This window comes from Tachyglossus aculeatus, chromosome 15 (assembly GCF_015852505.1).
Source record: "Tachyglossus aculeatus isolate mTacAcu1 chromosome 15, mTacAcu1.pri, whole genome shotgun sequence".
NCBI lineage: Eukaryota > Metazoa > Chordata > Mammalia > Monotremata > Tachyglossidae > Tachyglossus > Tachyglossus aculeatus.
The window spans coordinates 16,977,821-17,003,927 of NC_052080.1; the positions used below are offsets into that span (position 1 = coordinate 16,977,821).

The following is a 26,107-nucleotide window of genomic DNA, read 5'->3' on the forward strand; positions in this document are numbered from 1 at the left end:
GTCACGTTCACTCTCTGCCTCACCCGCCTCCACAGCCCCCATGCATCACCCAGCCAGATATTCCCAGATTGTCCCAAGAACTCCCAAGAGTTCTGCCAACTCCAGACCTTAGCTACAACCAACCAATCAATCAAACAGTCATATTTATTGATGCTTACTATGTGCAGAGGACTGTACTAAGTGCTTGGGAGACTACGCTATAAGGCTATTGGGGAGAGGAGTGTGGTCGGACAGTGCTACCCTAGAGAAAAACCATGATCAGTCACAGCAAACGTAACACCGCATAACACTCATCAGACTCTATTTTCTTAGTACGGTGCAAAGCTTGACTACTTGAGTTTTAAAACTTCCTAGTCTAACAAATCTTGTTACAGTCAATCCAGGCGTTGTCATCCTTTGGAAAAAGATCTCATTTGACACATACATTCTCTTAGCAGATGGTTTTCTTTGAACCCACAAGCTCTGGATTCTTTCTTCTAGGCTGAGCGAGTCTATTGAAAATCAGAAAATCCAGATACAAGGGCTAACTCTGAAAACAACGGCTGGTTTAGCAGCTTGATGTAATTTTGACATTTCCCATTTGTCAGGCAGGGCCTCCCCATAAACCTGGTTTCTGTTTCTTGCAAATGGCAGAAGAAGTAAACATGGACTCTTCATGTGGGATGAAATTCAGGGAGACATTCTCCTATAAACGCATCAGAAGCAACCAAGCTGTAGTTGAAAATAGTGACATGCCCGCATCTCATTCAAGAACAAGCCAGCCACGTTCCACGCTAGGATCACAAATTCATTCTCTTCTCAGTGTTGAACATGGCTGGATTTTCCCTCAGAGCATCTTCCTTTGCAATGCCACGATGTCCTCAGCCAAACCAGGGGTTTGTTTCTTTGAGAAGCAAAATTGCCTAGTTGAAAAAGGACAAGCCTGGGAGTCAGAAAACCTGGATTCTAATTCTACCACTTCTCTGCTGTGTGACCGAGTCACTTAATTTATGTGTGTCTTGGTTTCCACACATGTAAAATGAGGATTAAATCCCAGTTCTTCCTCCCACTTAGATTCTGAGCCCCATGTGGGACAGGGATTGAATCCAATCCATATATATTGTATCTGCCTTAGCACTTAGGACAATGCTTGACACATAGTGAGTGCTTGACAAATACCACGATTATTATTATTATTATTATTATTATTATTATTATTATTATTATTTTCCAGCCAAAGAAAGTGAATATTGTGTATTGGCCATTCTGAGCACCAAATACCGTGGATGAGATGCCAGCAACCAGCAGGTTTTTTTCAAGCTTCTAGTATTTTAGTGACATGGCAGAGCATAGCATTTTTTATGGTATTTGTTAAGTGCTTACTATGTGCAAGCCACTTTTCTAAGCACTGGAGTAGGTACTAGGTAAACAGGTCCATGTCCCACATGGGGCTCACAGTCTTAATCCCCATTTTCCAGATGAGGGAACTGAGGCCCAGAGAAGTGATGTGAAGAAAAGAGAAGGGAAGAAAATCATCTTCTTCACTAATTATCTTGGGAGTGTGTCTTCCCAAATACGAAAAGAGAAAAGACAGCAGTCATTGCTAAAGGAGAAAAGAGTTGAGGAAAAAAAAGCACCCCAGTTGTTGGTGAGGAAAAAAGAGCACCAGTTGTTAGTGAGGAGAGAAAAGACACCAGTGAGGTCCCAGTTGCCGGTGGAGAAAAGAAACAAATTGCCGGAAGAGAAAAGGCATCTGTTGTTGGTGCAAGAGAAGTCACCCATTACTGGTGAAAGAGAAAAGACATCAGTTATTGATGAGAGAGAAAAGACATCAGTTTTTAATAAAGAGAAAAAAGACACCAGCAGTATGTGAGATCTCAGTTGTTGGTGGAGAAAAGAAATAAATTGCTGAAAGAGAAAAGGCATCCATTGTTGGTGCAAGATAAGTCACCCGTTACTGGTGAAAGAGAAAAGACACCAGTTATTGGTGGAAAGAGAAAAGACACCAGTTATTAGTGAAAGAGAAAAGACACCAGTTATTGGTGGAAAGAGAAAAGATATGAGTCACAGATAAGAGAGAAAAGACACCAGTTATTTTTGGAAAGAGGAAGCAACCAGTTATTGATGAGAGAGAAAAAACACTAGTTATTGGTGTAAAGAGAAAAGATACCAGTTATCCATGAGAGAAAAGACCCCAGTTATTGATGTGAGAGAAAAGATACCAATTATTGGTGAGAAGAAAAACACAGTTTTCTTTGGTGACTGAGATAAGACACTTGTTGGGACAGAGACTATGCCAGATGTCAGTGAGAGAAATAAAATCATGCAAGCTGCAGGCAACCATCTAAGTTGATAGATGGGTCCACAGAGAGCCAAGAATCCCTTGGGATTCCCTGACCTGCACAACGTGGCTCCCCAGCTAGGTGGACAATGTGACCTCTTCTCCTAGATGCTTCTAGAACACTTTGGTATTTCCGTTTAGAGCCTCACCTGGGCAAATTCTTGGCAGCCAAACTAACGGGCCATGCTGCTTCGTAGACTAGGAGGTGGAGGCCAGGGTTGCCTTCTTGGTAGCTACCGGGGTCTTGGCCCATGACAGCCTGCTTCCTTCAGTAGCCCACCCAAGCCTGTTCTCCATGTGAGAGGATCTCAGTGAGCAGGCTTTTCCCTCCTTCCGCCTCTTTCACCTTCCCACCATGGCGAGGACTTTGTTAGTTAAGCCTTCACTCGTCTTCTCCTCAAAGGAATCTACATCCCGTCATCCAGGTTAAACTTCCACAAGGTTGGTGTCTCACCTACCAGAGCCGAAGTTAACAGAACCCTTGCGATTGAGAAAGGAACTCTTTGCGGTGAGGAGTCATGTAGCCTTGGGAATTTCGGGATGAGAACGAGGCCCCGAAAGTTTTCACTGCTCTCCAGATAAAGGGCACGGGGAGAAAAATGTGTTTATGTATACCCAGCGCCACTTGCCCTCCTGAGGGAAATTGGGCTTTTGTTCAGCAGTGACTAAACTAAAGTCATTTAATGATGCCTGTCTGGAGAGGACTTTCCTTTCTGTTTCTGGCAATCGCCTCTCTCTGGCACAGAGAGACCGCAAAAATGCTTTGCATAGGGAGCGTTAGCGACTAAACAGCCGATGAGAGATCTATTCCGGCAAACTGTCATCTCCATTGTGTCCAGAGGAGAGCACCGGCTCTGGTTGGAAGCGGTGGTCCCCGGATTTTCCCAGCAGGGACTCCATCCTTCTTGTCCAGACATGTCCTGTGACAAAACGGGGATCGCAACCCCTGTCATCTTGGGCAAAGACAGAGTTGGCTCCCCAAATTTACAATTACTATGAGGCCTAGTGGATAGAGCACAGGCATGGGAGTCAGAAGGACTTGGATTGCAATCCCGGCTCCGACATTTGTCAATTGTGTGATCTGGAGCAAGTCACTTCCCTTTTCTGGGCCTCAGTTACCTCATCTGTAAAATGGGGATTAAGACAATGAGCCTCATATGGAATATGAACTGAGTTCAACCTTCCTAACATATGTCTACCCCGGCACTTAATACAGAGCCTGACACTTAACAAATAGCATTAAAAATATTATTCTGCAAGGCTGTATACCCAAGAGCCAAGGGTGGTGAAATTAAACATGGTATTTGTTAAGCGTTTACCCTGTCAAGCACTGTGCTAAGTGGTGGGGTAGTAAGCACAAGTGAGCCCTGTCTCACATGGGGCACAGGGAAGTTAAGGGAGTTGCCCAAGGTCACACAGCAGCCAAGTGGTCAAGTGGGGATTAGAACCCAAGTCTACTTCAAATTTATTTTTTTATTTCTATTTATGTCTGTCTCCCGCTCTAGACTCCCTTTCCTCAATTTGAATCAAGGAAAGATTTCAAACCAACCTCCTTTTCTGAGACAGTTTCCACTCAGGACTGGCTATTCTAGCCAAACTCCAAACATCAATCCTTCCTAGAAATATTTGCATTAAAAAGTAAACTATTTTGTTAGCCTAGATGTTTTGTGCAGTTACTGACAGAAAGCAAGTCCTGAGGCTAGAATCATTCTGAGTCCAGAATGAAGATTTGGAAGATTTCCAAATCTGCTCCCGTAGAGATGCAGCAGCCAAACCCAGGTCAATCAATCAATCGATCAATCAATGGTATTTATTGAATGTTTAGTGCATGCAGAACACTGTACTAAGCTCTTGAGAGAGTACAGTGTAACAGTTGGTAATCAAACAATCAGTGGTATTGATTGAGTGCATACGGTGTACAGTGCACTCTACAAAAAGCTTGGGAGAGTCCAATATGGCAGAATTGGTAGATATGTTCTCTGCCCACAAGGAGCTTCCAATCTAGAAGGGGGTCATGGTGTCCAGCCCTTGATGGGTTCTTTGCTGGTCTCTGCCAGCGGCTGCTACAGACAGAATCCTTGCTTCAGCTTAGCCCAAACTAGTACCCGGCCTTCAAGATTGAAAGGACCTGGGTTCTAATCCCAGCTCCGCCACTTATCTGCTGTGTGACCTGGGGTAAGTCACTTTGGTTCTCTGTACCTCAATTGCCTCAACTGGAAAATGGAGATTAATACTGTGAGCCCCGAGAGGGACATGGATTGCATGTCGGGGGGAAAAAACCCACCAAGGCCATACACAAAGTTCCCCCCAGCATACACAAAACCTAAATAAACTGGCATCATCAGCAGTGATGAAAGCACAAACAAGTCAACCAGAAGGCCAGAGTCAATCCAGTTTTACTAGAAACACAGGGAAGTCCTGCCAAAATGAAAGGCATTAAATATTAAGGAAAGAATTTATTTTCAAGCTCTGAACAAAGGCGTGCTGATTGTGTGGCTAATTTGTAAATGCCGTAATTGCCATGTGGAACTTGGCAGGGAGGAAGGGAGTGGGAAGTGGAGGGAAGATATGTAGAGGGGGAGGAGGGGTGGGTATGTCGCTGGCTCTGTCACCAGCCCCTCGTTGGAATTCCGAGCTGCCTAGCTGGGCAGGAGCTTTCTCAGAAAAGGCCAATGTGGGAATTTCCATCGATCAATTAATCAATCAGTGGTATTTACTGAGCACTTACCATGTACAGAGTACTGTACTAAGCACCTGGGGGAGGTGTTTTCATACCAGCCTGCTCCTCACAGCAATGAGGCCGTGTACAATCTGGTGTATCAGGTTAGCGAGGTGCTATTGATCAGTTAACGGTATTAAGCCAAACACTTACTGGGTTCAGATTCACATGTGTGCTGCACATTCCCTGCCCACAACCAGATTACCACAACCACAACCAGTTTCTAGAGGGAGAGGCAGTCATTAATAGAGATAAATTAGGGTTGTGTACGGACCTGCTGCAGGGCTGAGGGCGGGGTGAATAAAGTGTGCAGATGTAAGGCAAGGGCGACGCTAAAGGGAGCAAGAGAAGAGGAAATGAGAGCTTAATCAGGGAAGGCCTAGTTTAGCCAATGCCCATATGGTAGTTTTTGACACTGCGCCACGGTAAGGGCAGAGTCTTAGACCCCAAGCCTAGCCCCAATAATAGTAATAATAATAATAATAATGGTATTTGTTAAGTGCTTACTATGTGTCAAACACTGTTCCAAGTGCTGGAGTCTTGTCTTATGCCGTCGAGTTGTTTCCTACTTATAACGACACTACAGACACATCTCTCCCAGAACGTCCCGTTCTCCATCTGCAATCGTTCCGGTAGTGTACCCATAGTGTTTTCTTGGTAAAAAGACGGGAGTAGTTTACCATTGCCGCCTTCCGCACAGTAAACTCGAACCTCCGCCCTCGACTCAATCCTATGCCGCTACTGCCCAGAATAGGTGAGTTTTGTCCCAAGCATCAAGGCGGGATAGGATAAATAATAATGACGGTATTTGTTAAGCGCTTACTACGTGCCAAGCACCACTTGTAGCTGTGTGGGCAATGATTAAATCAGATGCATTCAAATTAATGCATGAGCAACACAAAGTCGCTGAACATTTTATATCCTCCTCATGGTCTAAAATGGCATTCATTCATAAATGAATTCATTCAGATTCACCTAACACTGCTAGCTGTACTGTATTACTGAGAGGCAGAGCCTATTGTAAAGGATTTCTCGGGATTAAGATGATCTAGTTTAGTGAGATAAACTTTCCAAACCCATGGACTCTAAAAATAACACTGATTCTTTATCCTGTGTTTTGGGTATTTCCGAGTGAATCTTTTGAAACTCTGTTGTGTCTTTTGGGTGAATGAAATGAAGCCGCTTTGAGAATTTGTGAAGTAGCTACTTCCTCCGCCCGTATTGTCTACTCTGGCGTGTTATCTTCCTAACAGACAGGCGGATCCGAGGTGAAGTTTAGATTAATAGATTGTTGCGTAAACCAGAGAAAAAGCTGCTGTTTATCCTCTATGCAGAATAAATCCGCAAAATCCCCCGCTAGAAAAGCAAGAAGACTTTTCCAAATCCTGCTAGTTTCGCTTTGGTTTTACCGTAGACTTGGCTGACGGCTTGTACTGAAGCGGAAATGATTACGCACAAAATGAAAAATCCCAGCCAGGCCGGATCATCAGGGCAATAACCCGGATCTGGGAGCTCCCAGCCAGCCTCACTGAAGCAAGGGTGCACTTGGATTTGCACCCTTTATTCACACTCCCCTCAGCCCCATAGCACTTCTGTCCATACCCATAATTTATTTATAATAATAATTATGATATTTGTAAAGCACTTACTGTGCGCTAGGCATTGACTAAGCTCCAGGGTGGTTACAAGCAAATCAGTATTTATATCAATGTCTGTCTCCCCCTCTAGAGTCTAAATTTGTTGGTGCTTTGGGTTTTTTTTAATGGTATTTATTAAGTGCTTATGCCGAGGGCTGCCTAGGCATTTGTTGTGGGTGGGGACCATGTTTACCAACTCTTTTATATTTGTTGAGTTAGTTGTTAGTTTATATTGTTAGTTGAGTGCCCTGCATACAGTAAACTGTCAATATGATTGATTGGTTGAATCAATGAACCAACCAATCAATGATGGGTATTTACTGATCACTTACTGTATGCAGAGCACTGTGCTAAATCCTTGGGAAAGTACAATAGCACAAGTAGGGACAATCTAGCAGGGAAGTTTACAGTTTCTCAGGGAGGCCCATCTGTTCACATAGCTTTAGCATCCTCTTCTATGCAGAAAAAGCCCAAAACCACCTCACCAGCCTTACCTGCCTTATAGTCTTACCATTCCCTTGCCTTTAAGGCAGTTCCATATTATTATTAACAACAACAACAACAATAATAATAATGGTATTTGTTAAGCACTTACTACGTGCCAGGCAATATACTAAGCACTGCGGTAGATACAAGGTAGTTGGGTCGATCACAGTCCCTGTCCTACATTGGGCTCACAGTCTTAATCCCCATTTTATAGATGAGGTAACTGAGGCACAGAAGAGTAAAGTGACTCGCCCAAGGTCATGCGGCAGGTATGTGGCAGAGGCAGAATTAGAACTCAGGTCCTTCTGACTCCCAGGGCCGTGCTCTATCCACGAGGCCACGCTGCTTCTCCTGCTTTATGATATTGGCTGCTATAAACTCAGGATGGCTAAGGTTGAACTGAATCTTTCCTTCTCAAGTCACTCTCTCCTCCTCCTAACATTTTCCATCAGATGGCCTCGTGGAAAGAGATGAGACTGAGACTGTGAAATGGGTATAAGATACCTGTTCACCCTCCCACTTAGACTCTTTTCCAATCTGGGAGACTGGATGATGTCACATCGGATTTTTCTGTATATACCCTAGAATTTGGCACATGGTAAACCCTTAAGAAATCCCATTGCTATTATTTCTGTTGTTATTATTAGCAACATTTAGGAAGTAGCATAGCCCAGTGGAAAGAACATGGGCTTGGGAGTTAGAGGACCTGGGTTTTAACCACGCTTCTGTCCCTTGCCTGCTGTGTGATCTTGGACAAGTCATGTACAGATGAGGTAACCGAGGCCCAGAGAAGTGAAATGACTTGCCCAAGATCACACAAAAGATGAGAGGTGGAGTCGGTATTAGAACCCAGGCCCTCTGACTCCAAGACCCCGGCTCTTTCTTCTGTGAAGCAGCGTGGCTCAGTGAAAAAAGCCCAGGCTTTGGAGTCAGAGGTCATGGGTTCAAATTCCGGCTCCGCCAATTGTCAGCTGTGTGACTTTGGGCAAGTCACTTAACTTCTCTGGGCTTCAGTTGCCTCATCTGTAAAATGGGGATTAAGACTGTGAGCCCCCCATGGGACAACCTGATCACCTTGTAACGTCCCCAGTGCTTAGAACAGTGCTTTGCACATAGTAAGTGCTTAATAAATGCCATCATCATTATTATTATTATTATTATTATTATTATTATTATTAGGCCATGCTGCTTGTCGCCCAGATGTATCCTCCCCTTCTAAACTGTAAGCTTGCCGTGGGCAGAGAACGTGTCTATTTATTGTTCTATTGTACTCTCCAAAGCGCTTAGTAGAGTGCTCTGCTTGCAGTAGAGCTCAATAAACACGATCGAATGAATGAACGGAGGGTGGGATCTCTAGGCTGCTACCAGTTTTCCGTGAAAAACAGCAGCCGTGGCCGCTTAGCCTTGAATTCCACCACTGTGGAGGTGCTGCCCTGATGGCCAGAGACTCAAACGCTTTGTAAATGACAAGTTCATTGTCCGCAATGACATTGAATATCACGGCTTTTGTCATTTTAAGTAACACCCTGGAAGTCATTTTATTATATTGTCGGGCACTGAATGTATTGAAGCCACTGGCAACATTCCAGGTTCTCTTGAATGAACCATTTCCATTCATATTGTAATCTGATGCCTCTTCCCGGTAGGGCAGAGGGCTAGGGCCGAATCGGAATTCGGAGAGCTCGGTTCCTTCCACTCGCTCCAAGTTCAGCCCCGCATAATTGAGAGAAGCGACAATGGCCGAAATATGAAGGGGTGGAGGATTGGATTTCTTAAATCAACAATGCCACTAAAGGCCATGAGAGTGATTTCCATTTTATTTATCAATTAGAATTCAATCCACTGTGGCGATGAATGGGGGAATGGAGGTAAATTCAGCCGTCACAAGCAAATTCATGCTCATCAGAAGGCATGAAAGCTTTTTAGCCCCCAAAGGGAAACAGGGGTTTTAGAATTCATCATTGCTAATCCATAGCCCTTTCTGCCCTGATCAGAGCCTCAATATTGTGCTTGTGAAGCTCTGAGTTCCTAACAAAACCAGTTGCTCTGTCATTTTGAACCCAGTGGGGAAAAATTGGGATATTCCAGGGGCACATTAATCATCAATTTCTATTGTTGAAATTATATATTTTCCTTTTGGGGGGGAGGTGGGCAAAAGTTGAGATCAAAGTTTAAATGGGTCCCGGGCAGACATCCAAAAGTTGAGTTTGTCTTTCGTAATTGCTCTGAAGTCCAGACATTGGTCTGGGTTTAGGCACAGCTGTTTGGTTGAGGGGCTGGACTGGCAATTTCTCATGGATAGATTACTTAAGAGATTTCTAGGATATCCTTTTTTTTCAATCCAGTCAAGTGCCTAGTAAGGAAAAGCTTATCACAAAACAATCCGATTAATGCAGACCCGTAAAAATTAAGTTGGCCTAAACGCCCAAATATCCTGGGCCTGTTGTGGAACACAAGATAATGGTGTCGGGGTAATCCATCAATCAATCATTGGTATTTATTGAGCACATAAGCGTGTGCATAACACTGTACTAAGAGCCTGGGAGACTGCAACAGAGTTGTCAGAAAAGATCCCTGCCCCCAAGGGGCTTATAATTGATGCCCATGAATGTCTGTCTCCCCCTCTAGACTTCAAACTTATTGTGGGCAGAAAACGTGTCAACAGCTCTGTTGTATTGCACTCTCCCAAGTGCTTAGTATGGTGCTCTGCACAAAGTAAGCGCTCAATACATAATTGATACTCAGGGAAGCAAACATTCAAATAAATTACAGGTAGGTGGAGCAACCAAAGATAAGGATATGTCCATAAATTCTGTGGGGGTGGCATGGAGTGAGTGTCAAAGTGCTTGGGTAGAGACTCAAGTGAATAGGCAAAGCAGAGGAAGGGTGAATGTTGTGGGGAAATGAGAGGTTGGTCAGGGAAGGCTTCCTGGAGGAGGCATGATTGCACACCTCCTTTTGGTGTGTTCTTCTCCCCAGATGTGGTGTTTCTCAGGTTCAGGGGCAGAGTTGCACTTGTGAAATCGTACTCTTTGGGTTTTTTTTAATGGCATTTGTTAAGCGTTTACATTGTGCCAGGCACTGTACTAAACACTGGGGTGATACAAGCAAATCGAGTTGGAAACAGTCACAGTCTCAATCCCCATTTTACAGATGAAATAACTCAGGCACAAAGAAGTGAAGTGACTTGCCCACGGTCACACAGCAAGCAAGTACCGGAGCCGGGATTAGAACCCATGACGTTCTGGCTCCCAGGCCCCTGCTCTATCCACTGTGCCATGCTGCTTCTCCACATTGTCTCTTCCATGTTGTCTCCGAGTATACACTGTGAGCTGTACTCTAGACTGGAGGCTCCTTTTGGGCAGGAAATGTGCCTACTGACTCTGTTATGTTGGACTTGCCCAAGTGCTTTATACAGTGCTTAGCACTCAATAAATATGATTGCTTGGTTGATTGACTGAGTGCCTATTGAGTGCAAGTGGAGAAACACCATGGTCTAGTGGAAAGAGCACGGGCCTGGGTTCTAATCCCGGCTCTGCCACTTGTCCCCTTGGTGATCTTGGGCAAGCCATTTCACTTCTTTTGGCCTCAGCTACCTCAATTGTAAACTGGGGATTAAGACTGTAAGCCATTGTAGGACAGGTACTGTGTCCAACTTGATTATTTTCTATGTACCCCAGTGTTTTGTAAAGTGCCTGGCATTCATTCATTCAATCATATTTATTGAGCGCTTACTGTGTGCAGAGCACGGTACTAAGCGCTTGGGAAGTACAAGTTGGCAACATATAGAGACGGTCCCTACCCAACAGTGGGCTCACAGTCTAGAAGGGGGAGACAGACAACAAAACAAATTAAAATAAAATAAATAGAATAAATATGTACAAATAAAATAGAGTAATAAATACGTACAAACATATATACATATATACAGGTACATATTCATTCATTCAATCGTATTGAGCGCTTACTGTGTGCAGAGCACTGTACTAAGCGCTTGGGAAGTACAAGTTGGCAACATAGAGAGACAGTCCTTACTCAACAGTGGGCTCACAGTCTAGAATGGGGAGACAGAGAACAAAACAAAATGTATTAACAGAATCAAATAAATAGAATAGGTACAATTAAAAGAGTAATAAATACGTACAAACATATATACATATACACATATATATATACATATATCCCTGCCCCAACAGCACAAAGTAAGTGCTTAACAAATACCACAATTATCATTATTATTATTATTCATAGTAGTAGTAGTAATAGTAAGTATTCCATGAGGCCCCATTGATGGGATTCAGCATGATGAAGTGGGCCACTTTCTTGTTCAGGAAAGGAAAGATGTTTAATGTCATTCTCAGCCCAGCTCATTTTCTTCTGGATAGAGCATAGGGCCGGGAGTGGGAAGGTCATCAGTTCTAATCCCAGCTCTGCCACGTGTCTGTTGTGTGACCTTGGGCAAATCACTTTACTTTTCGGTGCCTCAGTTATCTCATTGGTAAAATGAGGATTGAAACCGTGAGCCCCACGTGGGACAGACTGTAAGCCTGGTGTCCGCAGGGATTATCTCTCCTGATTGCTGAATTGTGCTTTCCAAGCATTTAGTATAGTGTTCTGCACATAGTAAGTGCTCAATAAATACGATTGAATGAATGAATGAGTGAATGACAAGGGACTGTGTCCAACCCAATTTAGTTGTATCCACCCCAGCGCTTAGCACAGTACCTGGCACGTACTAAGCGCTTAACAAACACCCTAATTACTATTATTATGTTGATGACATTGCATCTGGCAATGTGGGTCAGGATTCTTCAAGCAGCCCCATGGTTTACACAGGTGCTGTTTGAACATTTGCCGCCCGTCTGTTAGAAATTACATCCTAGTCGGAAGGGTAATAGTAATCAATTCTGGCCCTCTTCTGGAGATCTCCAAGCACTGAGAGAATCTCCTGGTTTTCATGGTAAAGACTGCCGAGCTGTTTTTAATACACTGCTGGCTGATGGATGGGCGGCGATTGATTCAAGGCAAGGATATGGTTCGCCTCATGTCAATAAGATTGAGAAAAGGAACTGACACAGCCAGCAACAAATGCACAAAGACTTGAGTGCCGGATTTTGCTGGATTAGAAGCTCTCTTGCAACAATAGAAGGCTTCCGTGAGGGAGTAAATAAACACAAACAGAAGGAACTTCTGACCAGCCTGTCCCCAGGCAAATTGGTAGGCTGTGAATGAGGCTTCAGAGTTTAATCTTCTCTGTAAACTATTGAGAAGGCATAAGTGACTAGGGAACGGCTGACATGTGCTCCTTGGAAAATGAAGAATCCAATCTAGATTGGATCACAGATCCTAGAGCACAGCTGATTTTAAAAACTGGGGGTCCTTCAGATTGCATTTCTCATAACTCTGAAGCCTCAACTTTGACCGACTAACACTTCTGGTTCAGGTGCTCGGGGTTGTGGGGTGACCATAGCCTTCTACTCCACCCACTCTGAAAATTTAGAACTACCCGACACCCCTCCCATATTTTGTTGGGTCTTTAGCTTAATCTCCAATGGAGCCCCGTTTCATTCGAAGTGATTAGTTCCCAAGCTGACAAAATCAGTGTTTATCAGTCAATCAATCAGAGGTATTTATGGAGCATTCACTATGTGCACAGCATCATACTAAGCGCTTGGGAGAGTACAGTAAAGCAGAATTAGCAAATATGGTCCTTACCTTAACAAGTTTATAATCTATCTTAAATTTATCAATGTGTTACACATTATTATCAGAACTTTTAAGGTTCAAGGTCCTGGATTCTATTCCTAGCTCTGCCACTTGCCTGCAAGTGTGACCATGGTCAAGTCACTTTTTTATGGTGTTTGTTAAGCCCTTCTTGTGTGCCAGGCACTGTTCTAAGCACTAGGGAAGATATAAGCTAATCAGGTTGGACACAATGTGTGTCCCATGGGGGGCACACAGTCTTAATCCCCATTTTTCAGATGAAATCACTGATACACAGAGAAATGAAGTGACTTCCCCAAGGTCACACAGCTGGCAAGTGGCAGAGCTGGGATTAGAACCCAGGTCTGTCTGACGCCCAGGCCCATGTTCTATCCACTAGACAACACTGCTTCTCACTTTCTCTGTGTGTTTTCTTTCTGTGCCTCAGTTACCCCAGCTGAAAAATGGAGATTAATATCTGTATCCCACTGTAGACTAGGGACTGTGTCCAAGTCGATTGTCCCGTATCTCCCCCAGCTCTAGGTCGGGTGCTTGGCACAAGGTAAGCGCTTAATAAATACCACAGTGATTATTGATAATAATAATAATAATAAAGGCATTTTAGAGCACATTACATTTTATGTATTTTGAAACAGGAACTCTTATTCCACGAGGAAAGCAGAGAGGCATAATGGGAAAAGCCCAAGAAGGGGAATCGGGAGACCCAGGTTCTTAACCTGACTCTTCCACCTGCTTTCTGTATGACCTTGGGCAAGTCACTTGCTTCTCAGTGCCTCAGTTCCCTCATCTGCAGAATGGGGATTCAATACCAGTTCTCCCTCCTTCTTAGATTGTGAGCCCCATTTGGGACCTGATTATCTTGTATCTACCCCATGAATACTTAGTACAGTGCTTGGCACATAGGAAACGTTTAACAAATACCACAATTTATTAATATTGTTATTATTCTAGATGCCAATATTACTGTTATTATTATTGTTACTATTAAGGGGTTTTGGTGATTTGTCTTCCCATGAGCTGCATCAGTTTATTTGGGAGATGACTATGGAGTATTTGTAAGATGTAATTTCAGTTCCCACTAACAATAATAGGGTGCATAATAATTAAGCATTGGCAGAGAGGCTTTGGAATGTAATAAAGGCATGAAAGTGTGCTGTGGCTTTCTTAGGCGACTTGCTGAGATGGGAAACTCCAGTTGATATGAGGAGTAAGGCTGTTCCCTTGTATTTTCCCTGCAGAGTTTAGACAGATGTGAGGTAATGGTCATGAATTTTGGTCATTTTCTCCTGGGTCTTGTAAAACTGTGGTACAGGACAGTCCGATTTTCTGCCTAGCATCTCAGATACCAATTCAGGAGCTCTGAAGTTTGTGCCCTTTGGAGGGAAAATAATTCTGGTCAGCCCTGATACTGTGAACGTAAAAGAGCCCTGCTTTTTTTTTTTTACTTCCCCCTCTTGGGTTTCTACGGCACAAAAGCAAGTCATGCGTGTATGAGTATTTGATCGGGGCGGCTTCCTCGTCCGATTTCAGCTGGAGAATGCCTCAACGTGAGGAAGCCACAGGCTCGAGCTGTGCTGTGCACGGATCGACCCAGTCCTTTGTTCTTCGGAAGTAGATAAATTGAGTTCCGTGTCATTTACTGTGTGAAGGCTTCCCTGAATGGAACCTTGAAAACAGAAACTCTTGTTTACTCTTCGCAGACCACAAAAGAGATCGCCGGACTCTTTCCAGGAGAGTAGAAATTAGTCCAGGATCCTCCTGGGCACGTTGGCCAGAATTAGTTGTATCCAAGTTGGAACCCCGGTACTAAGATTCATTCACGAATCTTCCTTCCTATTAAAAAGTTGAATTTGCTCATTCCCAAAGTTCTCCGTTGTCCAGTCCCACTTCAGCACAACAGTATAACAGGCACATTCCCTGTCCACATTGACCTTACAGTCTTATCAATCAATGGTACTTACTGAGTGCTTTCTGTACACAAGACACTGTACTAAATGCTTGGGAGAGTACAGTTGGTAAACCTGTTCCCTGCCCACAGTTTTCCCCGGGCTTGGTGGAGTGCTTTGCAGTATGTGCTCACTAAATCGGTGTGAATGAACAGTAGCTCCATCTGCTCCCAGCCCTGTGAGCATAGTTGTTTTCAGACTCTATTCACTGCCGCTTCCTTGCTCGGGGCTTTGAATTGATTACAAACACGTCATGTCCACATCTCCCTGAACCCCTCTTCTCCCTTCCCCCACCCCCCACACCCACCCCAACTCTGGCCAGGTGAGCTCTGGGGAGAGGGAAATGCCCTCCCTCCTCATAACAGAGAGATAATTTACTCTCCCCAACTTCAAAGCCTTATTAAAGGCACATCTCCTCCAAGAAGCCTTCCCTAAGCCCTCCTCTCCTCTTCCCCCACTCCCTTCCTCGCCACTCTTACTCCTTCATTCACCTTCCCTCCTATTCTCACAGAACATCTGTAGATATCTGTAATAATAATAATAATAATAATAATAATAATAATATTTGTTAAGCGCTTACTATATGCCAAGCACTGTTCTAATCGCTGGGGTAGATACAAGGTAATCAGGTCATCCCACGTGGAGATCACAGTCTTAATTCCCATTGGACAGATGAGGTAACTGAGGCACAGATAAGCTAAGTGGTTTGCCCAAGAACACACTGCAGACAAGTGGCGGAGCCAGGATTAGAGCCCATGTCCTCTGACTCCCAAACCTGGACTCTTTCCACTAAGCCATGCTGCTTCCTCTAAATATCTGCAATGTATTTATTTAATCTATCTATTTATCTATATTAATGTCTGTCTCCCCCTCTAAACCGTGAGCTCGGTGTGGGCAGGAATGTGTCCTAGGGTAACAATAATAATAATGATGGTATTTGTTAAGTGCTTATTTTGTGTCAAGCACTGTTCTAAGCACTGGGTACTCTCTCAGGCACTTAGTACAGTGCTTTGCACACAGTAAGCGCACAATAAATACGACTGAATGAATGAATGAATGAGGGGAGAAACTTCCAGAAGGTTTTCTACAGGCTACGTGCTCCAGTTGAGCAATTAAGACAATTGTGAGCAGCTGATGCAGTAGAACCGTGAGGAGGTGATGATTCCATCATTCCACCCAAAAAGGTTTCAGCTGGGGGAAGCTGGTAGGGAGGGGTTCTGACAGTGTAGCAGTAACGGAGAGGATTCCAGCAAGACCTTCCTGGTGGCTGCTTCCATTGCCCTCTCTCTTCTCGGGCAGTGCCTTGAGGGCTCCTTGGTGGCCCCTCAGTGCCATTCCCCACCACAGTGGCATCATGCGGGACCCAGCCCAGAGCAGCAAATTTGGAGCAGGCGACTGAAGAGGCAGTGGAAACTTCGGGGTGAGTCTTCTGTGAGGCTCCTATGGGTCCTCTGGAAATTCTGTGTTGCTTTACTTTGTGCACACAGCTTCCTCCCTCTTGTAAATTGTGAAGAAACATGGCATAGGGGAAAGAACATGGGTCTCAGAATCAGATGACCCAGGTTCTAATCCCAGCTCCACCAGTTGTCTGCTGGGAGGCCTTGGGCAACTGCATGTCTCTGTGCCTCAGTTCCCTCATCTGCAAAATGGGGATTCAATGCCTGTTCTTCCTCCTACTTAGACTCTGAAGTCTGTGTGGCACTGTTTGTCTCTGTATCTTCTCCTGTGCTTTGTACAATGCTTGGCACATGGTAGTATGTTTGGTTTTGTTCTCTGTCTCCCCCTTTTAGACTGTGAGCCCACTGTTGGGTAGGGACTGTCTCTATATGTTGCCAATTTGTACTTCCCAAGCGCTTAGTACAGTGCTCTGCACATAGTAAGCGCTCAATAAATGCGATTGATGATGAAGATGATGATGATGATACCACTATTATTACTACTACTACCAAATTATTTTTCATTTGTTTCCCCAGTTTTCTCCCCCCTTCAAAGCCCTACTGAAGGCTCCCTTCCTCCAGGAGGCCTTCCCAAACTAAGCCCCCATTTTCCTCTGCTCCCCCACCCCTCCCCATCTCCCCGACTCGCTCCCTTTGCTCTACCCCCCGCCCGCAGCACTTGTGTTTATATATGTACATATTTATAATTCTATTTATATTAATGATGTATATATTTGTAATTCTATTTATATTGGTAATAATAATAATGATGATAGCATTTATTGAGCACTTACTATGTGCAAAGCACTGTTCTAAGCACTGGGGGGATACAGGTGACCAGGTGGTCCCTCAGGGGGCTCCCAGTCTTCATCCCCATTTTACAGATGAGGTAACTGAGGCACAGAGAAGTGAAGTGACTTGCCCAAAACCACACAGCTGACAACTGGCAGAGTTGGGATTTGAACCCATGACCTCTGACTCCAAAGCCCATGCTCTTTCCACTGAGCCACGCTGCTTCTCTAACAGACTTGATGCCTGTTAACTTGTTTTGATTCCCATCTCCCCCCTTCTAGACTGAGCCTGTTGTGGGCAGGGATTTTGTCTGTTGCTGAACTTTACTTTCCAAGTGCTTAGTACAGTGCTCTGTACACAGTAAGTACTCAAATATGGTCACACTGTAGATCCTCAAAGGTATTAATTAGTTGTTTGTGTGAGACTATGACCCCACCCCTAACAGAGACCTCACCCCCACAATTCAGCTTCCATATAAAATAAAATAAGGTCATCTGACAATAAGCAGTAGGCTACTACCTGATTTTAACTATCTTGAGAAGATCCTGGATTTTCACTGAATTTGAAAAATGTGCTTTACCAACACCTGCTTAGTTCCAGCACACTTCTTGAGAGGCTCTTTTGAATGAAGAATTTGGTCTTGGTCTGATTATAACGGGAATTGGCTGTGGCAGCTTTGGACATAATTCAGCCTGTTTGGGATGAAAAATGACGTTTGGGGTCACTAGATTAGGGGTTTGGGATTGAATTGCACTTCGGCAGGAGACTCCTATAAGTCCTGGAATCTAGCAGATTCACATTGGCCAGCTGGGCCTCTCAATGGTAATTATTGAGTGCTTACTGTGGGCGAAGCACCATACTAAGCACTTGGGAGAGTCCAATATGACAGAGTTGGTAGAGACATTCCCTATCCCGGCAAGCTTACAGTATCTTCTTTCTTTGTCCCTTCTGGCAATTTATGTGGATATGGAGTGATGTTGGGCTAAGGAAAGAAGCCTGGGGAAGAGGAGAAATTTGCAAGGTGGGTGGTATGTCTGTTATAATGTACTCTTCCAAGTGCTTAGTACAGTGCTCTGCACACAGTAATGCTCAATAAATATGATTGACTGGTATATTGTACTCTGTTGTATTTATTGAGCACTTACTGTGTGCCTAGCACTGTGCTTAGCACTTGGGGGAGTACAATATAATAACAGACATTATTCATTTTACTATGTGACTCAGTTTCCCTACCTGGAAAATGCCTGTTTTTCCTCATACTTAGACTTTGAGTTTCATATGGGACAGGGACTATATCTGACTTGATTAACTTAAATCTACATCAGCTCTTGGAACAGGGCTTGGTACAGAGTAAGTGCTTGAATACTGTGTCTCAGTTTTCTCGTCTGTACAATGGGGATTCAATGCCTGTTCTCCCTCCTACTTAGACTGTGAGTACCATGTTAATAATGTGGAATTTAAGTGCTTACTGAATACCAAGCGCTACTAAAGATTGGAGTAGATAGAAGACCAGGTCGCACACGGGGCTCACAGTCTAAACAAGAGAGAGAACAAGTATTAAATCCACATTTTGCAGATGAGGGAACTGAGGCACAGAGAAGGGAAGTGACTTGCCCAAGGTTGTACAGTAGATAAGTGGCAGAGTCAGGATTAGAACTCAGGTCCTCTGACTCCCAGGCCCGGGCTCTTTCCACTAGACCATAGCTTCTCTATGTGAGACAATGACTGTGTCCCACCTGATTAATGTTTTTTTTTTTAAATGGCATTTATTAAGCGCTTACTATGTGCAAAGCCCTGTTCTAAGCGCTGGGGAGTTTACGACGTGATCGGGTTGTCCCATGTGGGGCTCACAGTCTTAATCCCCATTTTACAGATGAGGTAACTGAGGCACAGAGAAGTTAAGTGACCTGCCCGAAGTCACACAGCTGACAAGTGGCGGAGCTGGGATTTGAACCGATGACCTTTGACTCCAAAGCCCGGGCTCTTTCCACTGAGCCACGCTGCTTCCCCAATGTTTGTATATCCCAGTACATATAAAAGTGCTTGGCATGTAGTAAGCACTCAAACACCATAATAATAATGTACGCAGGCCCACAAGACCTTGGTTCTAGTCCCACATCTGCTGTTTGCCACCTTTGTGACCCTGGGTTAGTCACTTAACCTCCCTGTACCTCAGTTTCATCATCTGTAAAATAGGGATAAAGTGCCTGACCTCCCTCTTAAACTGTGAGCCCCACATGGGATGGGGGCTGTGTCCATTTGGAATATCATGTGTCTCTCCTCCAGCACTGAGCACAGTACTTAGCCTATAGTAAGTGCATCACAAATACCATTCATACATTCATTCATTCAGTCGTATTTATTGAGCACTTACTGTGTGCCGACCACTGTACTAAGTGCTTGGGAAGTACAAGTTGGCAACATATAGAGATGGTCCATACCCAACAACGGGCTCACAGTCTAGAAGGGGGGAGACAGACAACAAAACAAAACATGTAGACAGGTGTCACAGTCGTCAGAACAAATAGAATTAAAGCTATATGCACATCATTAACAAAATAAATAGTAAATATTTACAAGTAAAATAGAGTAATAAATCTGTACAAATATATATACAGGTGCTGTGGGGAGGGGAAGGAGGTAGGGTGGTGGGGATGGGGAGGAGGAGAGGAAAAAAGGGGCTCAGTCTGGGAAGGCCTCCTGGAGGAGGTGAGCTCTCAGTAGGGCTTTGTTAGCAAAGAAAAGGGAACTCATATACTGAACTCCACCTTTGGGGCATTTTAGCCAAAAGAATTTCCAGGATGTGGCCAGAATCACCATATTCTGGCCCCTCTCCAGTTTCTCTGATCCTTTTTAAAGCATTCTGACAGCAGGAATCTAGTAAGGATCTGATAAGCAGAGAGGAGATGGTGTGGCCCAGTGGAAAGAGAATGAGCCTGGTAGTCGGAGGACCTGTGTTCTAATTCTGGCTCTGCCACTTGTCTGCTGTGTCGCCTTGGGCAAGTAACTTCACTTCTTCATGCCTCAGGTATCTCAGCTGTAAAATGGGGATTGTCTGTGAGCCCCATGTGGGACAGGAACTGTGACCGACCTAATTTGCTTGTATCCACCCCTAAGGATACACTACCACAACGATGGTAGATGAAATTGGGGTGTTCTGGGAGAGATGTGTCCATGGAGTCGCTATAGGTTGGAAACGACTTTACAGCTTAAGACAAGAACCCAGCGCTTTGTACAGTGCCTGACACATAGTAAGTGCTTAACAAATACCACAAACTATTATTATTGTCATCGTGGCTTATAATATTGGAAGACAATATACTGTGTCTACTACCTCTGTTATATTGTGCTCTCCTAAGTGCTTAGGAGGAGTTTCTTTCCCCCAGGTGTTTCTTTCCTGCCCTGGGCCCTGCCAGGCTGAACCTGGGTTTGTTTCTCATCCGTTGGTCTTCTACCTCTCCTCTATTGAGTCTCATCCTGTTTTGGTCAGGTGGTTTTTTTCCCCAGCTTGTCACTCTGCAGATTCCATGCGGTTTAATCAAACAGCATATCTCTCGGGCTTGTGACAGTTATTTCCTTTCTGAAGCTTGTATTCTTCAAACCCCGAACCAAGTTTCCCCTGTGGCCGCCCCTCGCTCGGGTTTCTGGGCACGCTCTAAAGGAGGCCCGGGAATAGACAGTTGATTCTTCATCGTGTGCCATTCATTCAGTCGAGTTTGAGTGCTTAACATGTGCACAGCACTGTAATAATAGTAATGATAATAATAATAATGGCATTTATTAAGAGTTTACTTTGTTCAAAGCACTGTTCTAAGTGCTGGGGAGGTTACAAGGTGATCAGGTTGTCCCACGGGGGGCTCACAGTCTTCATCCCCATTTTAGAGATGAAGCACAGAGAAGTTAAGTGACTTGCCCAAAATCACACAGCTGACAATTGGCGGAGCTGGGATTTGAACCCCTGACCTCTGACTCTAAGCACTTAGCAGGTATTGAGCATGGGCTGGGGAGAGGGAAAGCAAGTGGAGCAGGAGCTTAGGGGATTGAAGAGACCTGACTTCCTGCCCTAAGCAGGATGGTCACAAGTGTTTGGGGTCTGGCTTGCTACCCAGAAAAGCTTGGGCAGGAAATGTCCTGCTTTTCATCTGAGGTGATAGGCGGGGATTTGGCAGCTTGGCAGCAGGGTGGCAGTGTCAGGGAAGCGGCTGAGAGAAGAGGAGGATGCCCAGCCTACAGTGCATTTCCTCTTCATCATCATGCCTAGTAGTTGAGATGCCCCCAAAGGGTCAATTTCCACAGGTTCTGGTGTCTCCGGGCTGATGAGTCGCTCCACGCCTCCGGGTCCTGCTGCCAACCAACACCAGGAAATGGCCCCTGTGCCATGGCTCAAGTGGAGAGAGCCAACGGCTTCACTGACACCGACCGGCCTCCAAAGTGACGAAGGGGTGGTGACGGTGGCAGTACGAGAGGCTGCTACTAAGCAGTGGCAGTCAGGGGAGGAAGTGGGAGCCGGGAGAAGGCATCATGGCCTTCCTCCCTGCCTCTCTTTCTTTCTTTCTTTCTCTCTCTCTTTCTTTCTCCACACCTCTCTGTTCTCCCACTTTCTCTCGGTTTCATCACACCTGTTTCCCCACTTCCTCCCTTGATCCCCATTTTACAGACGAGGTAACTGAGGCCCAGAGAAGTGAAGTGAAATGGCAAAGGTCACACAAGCAGTGGAGCAAGGAGTAGATCCCAAGTCCTTCTGATTTTCAGGCCCGTGCTCTATCCACGCTACTCTCCCTCCCATTTCCCAGTCTTAGAAGCTTAGCCCATAGCCCTGCATTATGCCAATCTGTGTAGCTTTCTCTAACAGAGGGAGTCTGACCATGGGCGAAGTACTCGCACGTCCACACTGACAAATGTGCACATATTCACAGTCACCTTTGGTTTTATTCTGAACTGTTTCCCCATCTTCATCATTCATAATATGACCTGCATTCAAATAAAAAGAAAATCCACCAAGTGCTGGGGGGATATCAGCGTTGGTAATCAATCTATCAATCAGTGGTATTGAGCACTTCCTGGGTACAGAGCATTGTACTAAGTGCTTGGGAGAGTACGGTACAACAACACATACATTCCCTCCCTACAACGAGCTTGCAGTCTAGAATGAGCCAAGGTAGACGTCAGCTCCTTGTGGGCAGGGAATGCGTCTAACATCTCTTTTGTACTGTACTCTCCAAAGAGCTTAGTACAGTGCTCTACACAGAGATTGGGCACAGCGATTGGAGGTGCCATTTTTATTAATGTGTGAACTGTATAATAATTGTGGTATTAAGCACTTACTATGTGTCAAGCGCTGGAGTAGATATAATCCTATCAGACACAGTCCCTGTCCAACATTGGGTTCACAGTCCTAAGAGGAAGAAGAGCAGGTAATAAATCTCCATTTTATAGGTGAGGAAAGTGAGGCATAGAGTGGTTAGAGGGCTTGCCCAAGGTTAAACAGCAGGTAAGTGGCTGAGCCAAGGTTATTTATTTCATTTAAATGAAATTTATTTCATTTATTTTAAAGGACAAATTAACCAGATGTTTTGAAACTGAGATTGCTTCCCAGCCGGCTCAGAATCCCTCGCCTCGATTTACTTTAGCATCTTCTTTCTTCCTGTTGGCCAACTAGCAGTAGAGGCAGGAAAAGCCGGTGGGGAGGGCTTCAAAGCCTGACTTTGTAACCCCTTCTCTAATCTCCATGCTCTCCACCTCCTTCCCCTCACCTCCGGCCCACTGCTGCCGCCTTCTCTAATGGATCTTTCCTGGATTCCAATCCAAATATGTCTGAGGAGAAAGTAACTCCAAATTTATTACTAAATGCTTTAAATTGCTTTCATTTTTCCCGCCCCCCCTAGTGCCAGATGGCAGGTTCTGAAAGAGCTGGAAGGCAGAAGCAGAATGTTTTCTTTGATTTTAATTCATGGCTACACATTTAGAAAAACACACAGGCCCGACCCCCAAAACGAGCTCATGCCGAACTTGGCGGTGGGCTCTACCTCTCCGTGGGGTTTGCAGGCGGATGGGGGAAGGAGAGTTAGGCCTGGTTGGGGAAAGTCATCCTCCCTCCGCCCCACAATGTTTGATCTGGCCCTGGTTATAAAAGGGCACCCTGGGGACTTGATATAAAAGAAGAAAGAGAGGGTGAGGAGAAGTGAAATAATAAAGTGGAAATCAAAGAACAACAAAAACAGAAAAGAGCCACATTTTATACCATTTAACCCCCGCTCCTGCTGTTTGCCATGGTGATTCCATTAATGGGCTGGCCAGCTTTTCGGGTCTGGAAAGCGATCGGAGGGGCTGTTGAGTGCTGGCACACTCTGTCGCTCTTAATACTGTGGTCTTGAAATCAGTATTTTCTCCAGATCAAGGACAGACCAGAGGAATTGCTAGAAGTAGCCTGCAAAAAGCAATTCTGCCCTGGAGAAGTGATGTGCTTCTAATCCAAGTGCATCCTTGCGTGGTGCTTGGCTGAGTTCATTGTGGGGGACTGTGGTAGAATTTTTGACAATTATTATTACTCTTTTAGTTTGGGCAGGCGCCTTCACCATATTTGAGATTTGAGTGCTTACTGTGTGCTGTATTTGACCCTCCCCAAGAGCTTAGTACAATGCTTTCCACGCAAAATTATTAAGTACTGTCAAGTAATTTCCAATTAATAGTGACAAAAAGTAAGCATTCAATAGGTACTATTGATCTGTTGGGTCAAATGAGCATGACATCTAAATTATTTGCTCAGGTGGGGCTGTTGATTATTTGAACAGAACCATTTCTGATGTCCTTGACGAGTTATTGCTTGGAAATTAATGTACCTTAGCTGTTGAGGGAATTTTTTTTTTCCAAGTGTGTGGGGCACCCAGTGCTCTGCACACATTAAGCACTCAAATACGACTGAATGAATGTGAGTCTCTTGAGGAAAAATGACCCAGGTTCATTACATGGTACTAATTTTCATTATATATTTCCTCAGAGCCTCAGAGGGGCTTTGGTACAATGCAAGAACCTTAATCAGTCAATGGCATTTATTGAGTGCTTACTGTGTGCAGAGCAGTGTACTAAGTGCTTGGGAGAATACAGTACAAACAGAATTAGTAGACGTTTTCCCTGACCATAGCAAGTTTACAGTCTAGAGGGGGAGACCCATTAATAAGAAAATAGAATTTATAAATTATTTTACAGATGAGGTAACTGAGGTACAGAGAAGTGAAATGACTTGCAAGATCACACAGCAGACATGTAGTGGAGTCAGGATTAGAACCAAGGTCTTCTCATTCGCGGACCTGGGGCTCTTTCCAGTAGGCCATACTGCTTCCCTGTTTCAGAAACTTCCAGAAATCTTTTCCCTGTCTATGGCTATGGTGTTTCTCTAGTTTGACTGTCTCAGGAGGATGATGCTGTGTGTTCTAATCAGAAGATGAGAGAGCCTGAATGAGTTTGGTGACCATTTGGAGGGAAAAAAGCAGTGGAATTTAGCAGCAGGCTGAATGGGAGGTTGAAACATAGTGAGGAGTCAAAGAGGACACCAAGGTCGTAGGTTACTAGGAAGGGAGCCCAACAGCCCCTCCGATCGCTTTCTTCAGGGCCCTGCTGAGAGCTCACCTCCTCCAGGAGGCCTTCCCAGACTGAGCCCCTTCCTTCCTCTCCCCCTCGTCCCCCTCTCCATCCCCCCACAGCACCTGTATATATGTATATATTTTTGTACATATTTATTACTCTATTTATTTTACTTGTACATTTCTATCCTATTTATTTTATTTTGTTGGTATGTTTGGTTCTGTTCTCTGTCTCCCCCTTTTAGACTGTGAGCCCACTGTTGGGTAGGGACTGTCTCTATGTGTTGCCAATTTGTACTTCCCAAGCGCTTAGTACAGTGCTCTGCACATAGTAAGCGCTCAATAAATACGATTGGTTGGTTGGTTGGGAAGGGTTGGCAGAGAGGTGCTGCGGTCTGAGAAGCTGAAGGTATTAGGGGCTGAAGTCCAAGCCAGGGAATTGGTTGAAGTCATCAATATTGTCAGTAGGGCAAATCCTTGGTTGTTCTGCTGTATTCACCACAGGAGTCTGAGCGGCAAAACTCAAACCGGGCCAGTGGCTGGTCTGTTTTTTAGCTTTGTCTTAGAATGCTTCCACTCTTAACTTGCAAGCTACCTTGCAGTTCCAAGTAGTAGTAATTTATTAAAGTTCTGAACTAGGTGTTGGGAGAGAATGCATACAGGAGAATTAGATACAATCCCTTTTCCTTCGGGGGCTTACAACCTAAAGTAGGTGGTGGAAATAAGTCATTCTGTTGAGGAGGAGGGAGAGAAGGGAAGGAAGGAGGAGCAGAGTGAGGGGCGAATTGGGTTCACAGAGTTCAGGAAACAAGAAGAGAAGAGGGGAAGGATTAACACCTAATAGACTATGTGGCAGCACTGAGGAGATAATAGTATCAATCAAATTTGAGTGCTTACTGTGTGCAAGCACTGTACCAAGCGCATGGGAGAGTACACTATAACAGAGTTAGTAGACACAAAGAGCTTACAGTCTAGATGGGAAGACCCTAAGTACAAATGTACTGTGGGTGTGAATAAAGGGAGCAAATCAGGGTGACGCAGAAGGGAGTGGGAGAAAAAGAAATGAGGGCTTAGGGAAGGCCTCTTGGAGGAGATGTGCCTTCAATAAGACTTTGAAGGTGGGGAGAGTGATGGTCTTTCAGATAAGAAGGCAGAGGGCCAGAGGAGGACCTGGACAAGAGGTCTGCGATGAGATAGACAAGATCGAGGGACAGTGAGTAGGTTGGCATTAGAGGAGCAAAGAGTAAGAATAATAATAGTGGTGTTTAAGTACTTTGTGCTAAGCACTGACAGATATAATAAATTAGACTGGACACAGTCCCTGTTCTACATGAGGCCTGCAGTGCAAGAGAGAAGGAGCATAGGAATTTTATTTGAATTTTACAGGTGAGGAAACTGAGGTACAGAATAATTTGACTTGAAGCTCACATGGCAAAAAAGGGGCAGAGCTGGCCTTAGAATCCAGAT

General features: G+C 44.6%; 1 protein-coding gene across 3 annotated transcripts in view; it reads left to right on the forward strand.

Moving 5' to 3' along the window:
- Positions 1-26,107, forward strand: part of B3GNTL1 (UDP-GlcNAc:betaGal beta-1,3-N-acetylglucosaminyltransferase like 1) — a 256,114-nt gene that overhangs the window by 137,314 nt on the left and 92,693 nt on the right. The window contains exon 1 of one of the 3 annotated variants that reach the window (XM_038757408.1): positions 16,117-16,252. The exons of the other annotated variants lie outside the window; for them this stretch is intronic. The gene's annotated coding sequence lies outside the window, so the exon portion shown is untranslated. Of the gene's footprint in view, positions 1-16,116; positions 16,253-26,107 lie in introns of those variants that run through there. 3 annotated transcript variants of the gene reach the window in all.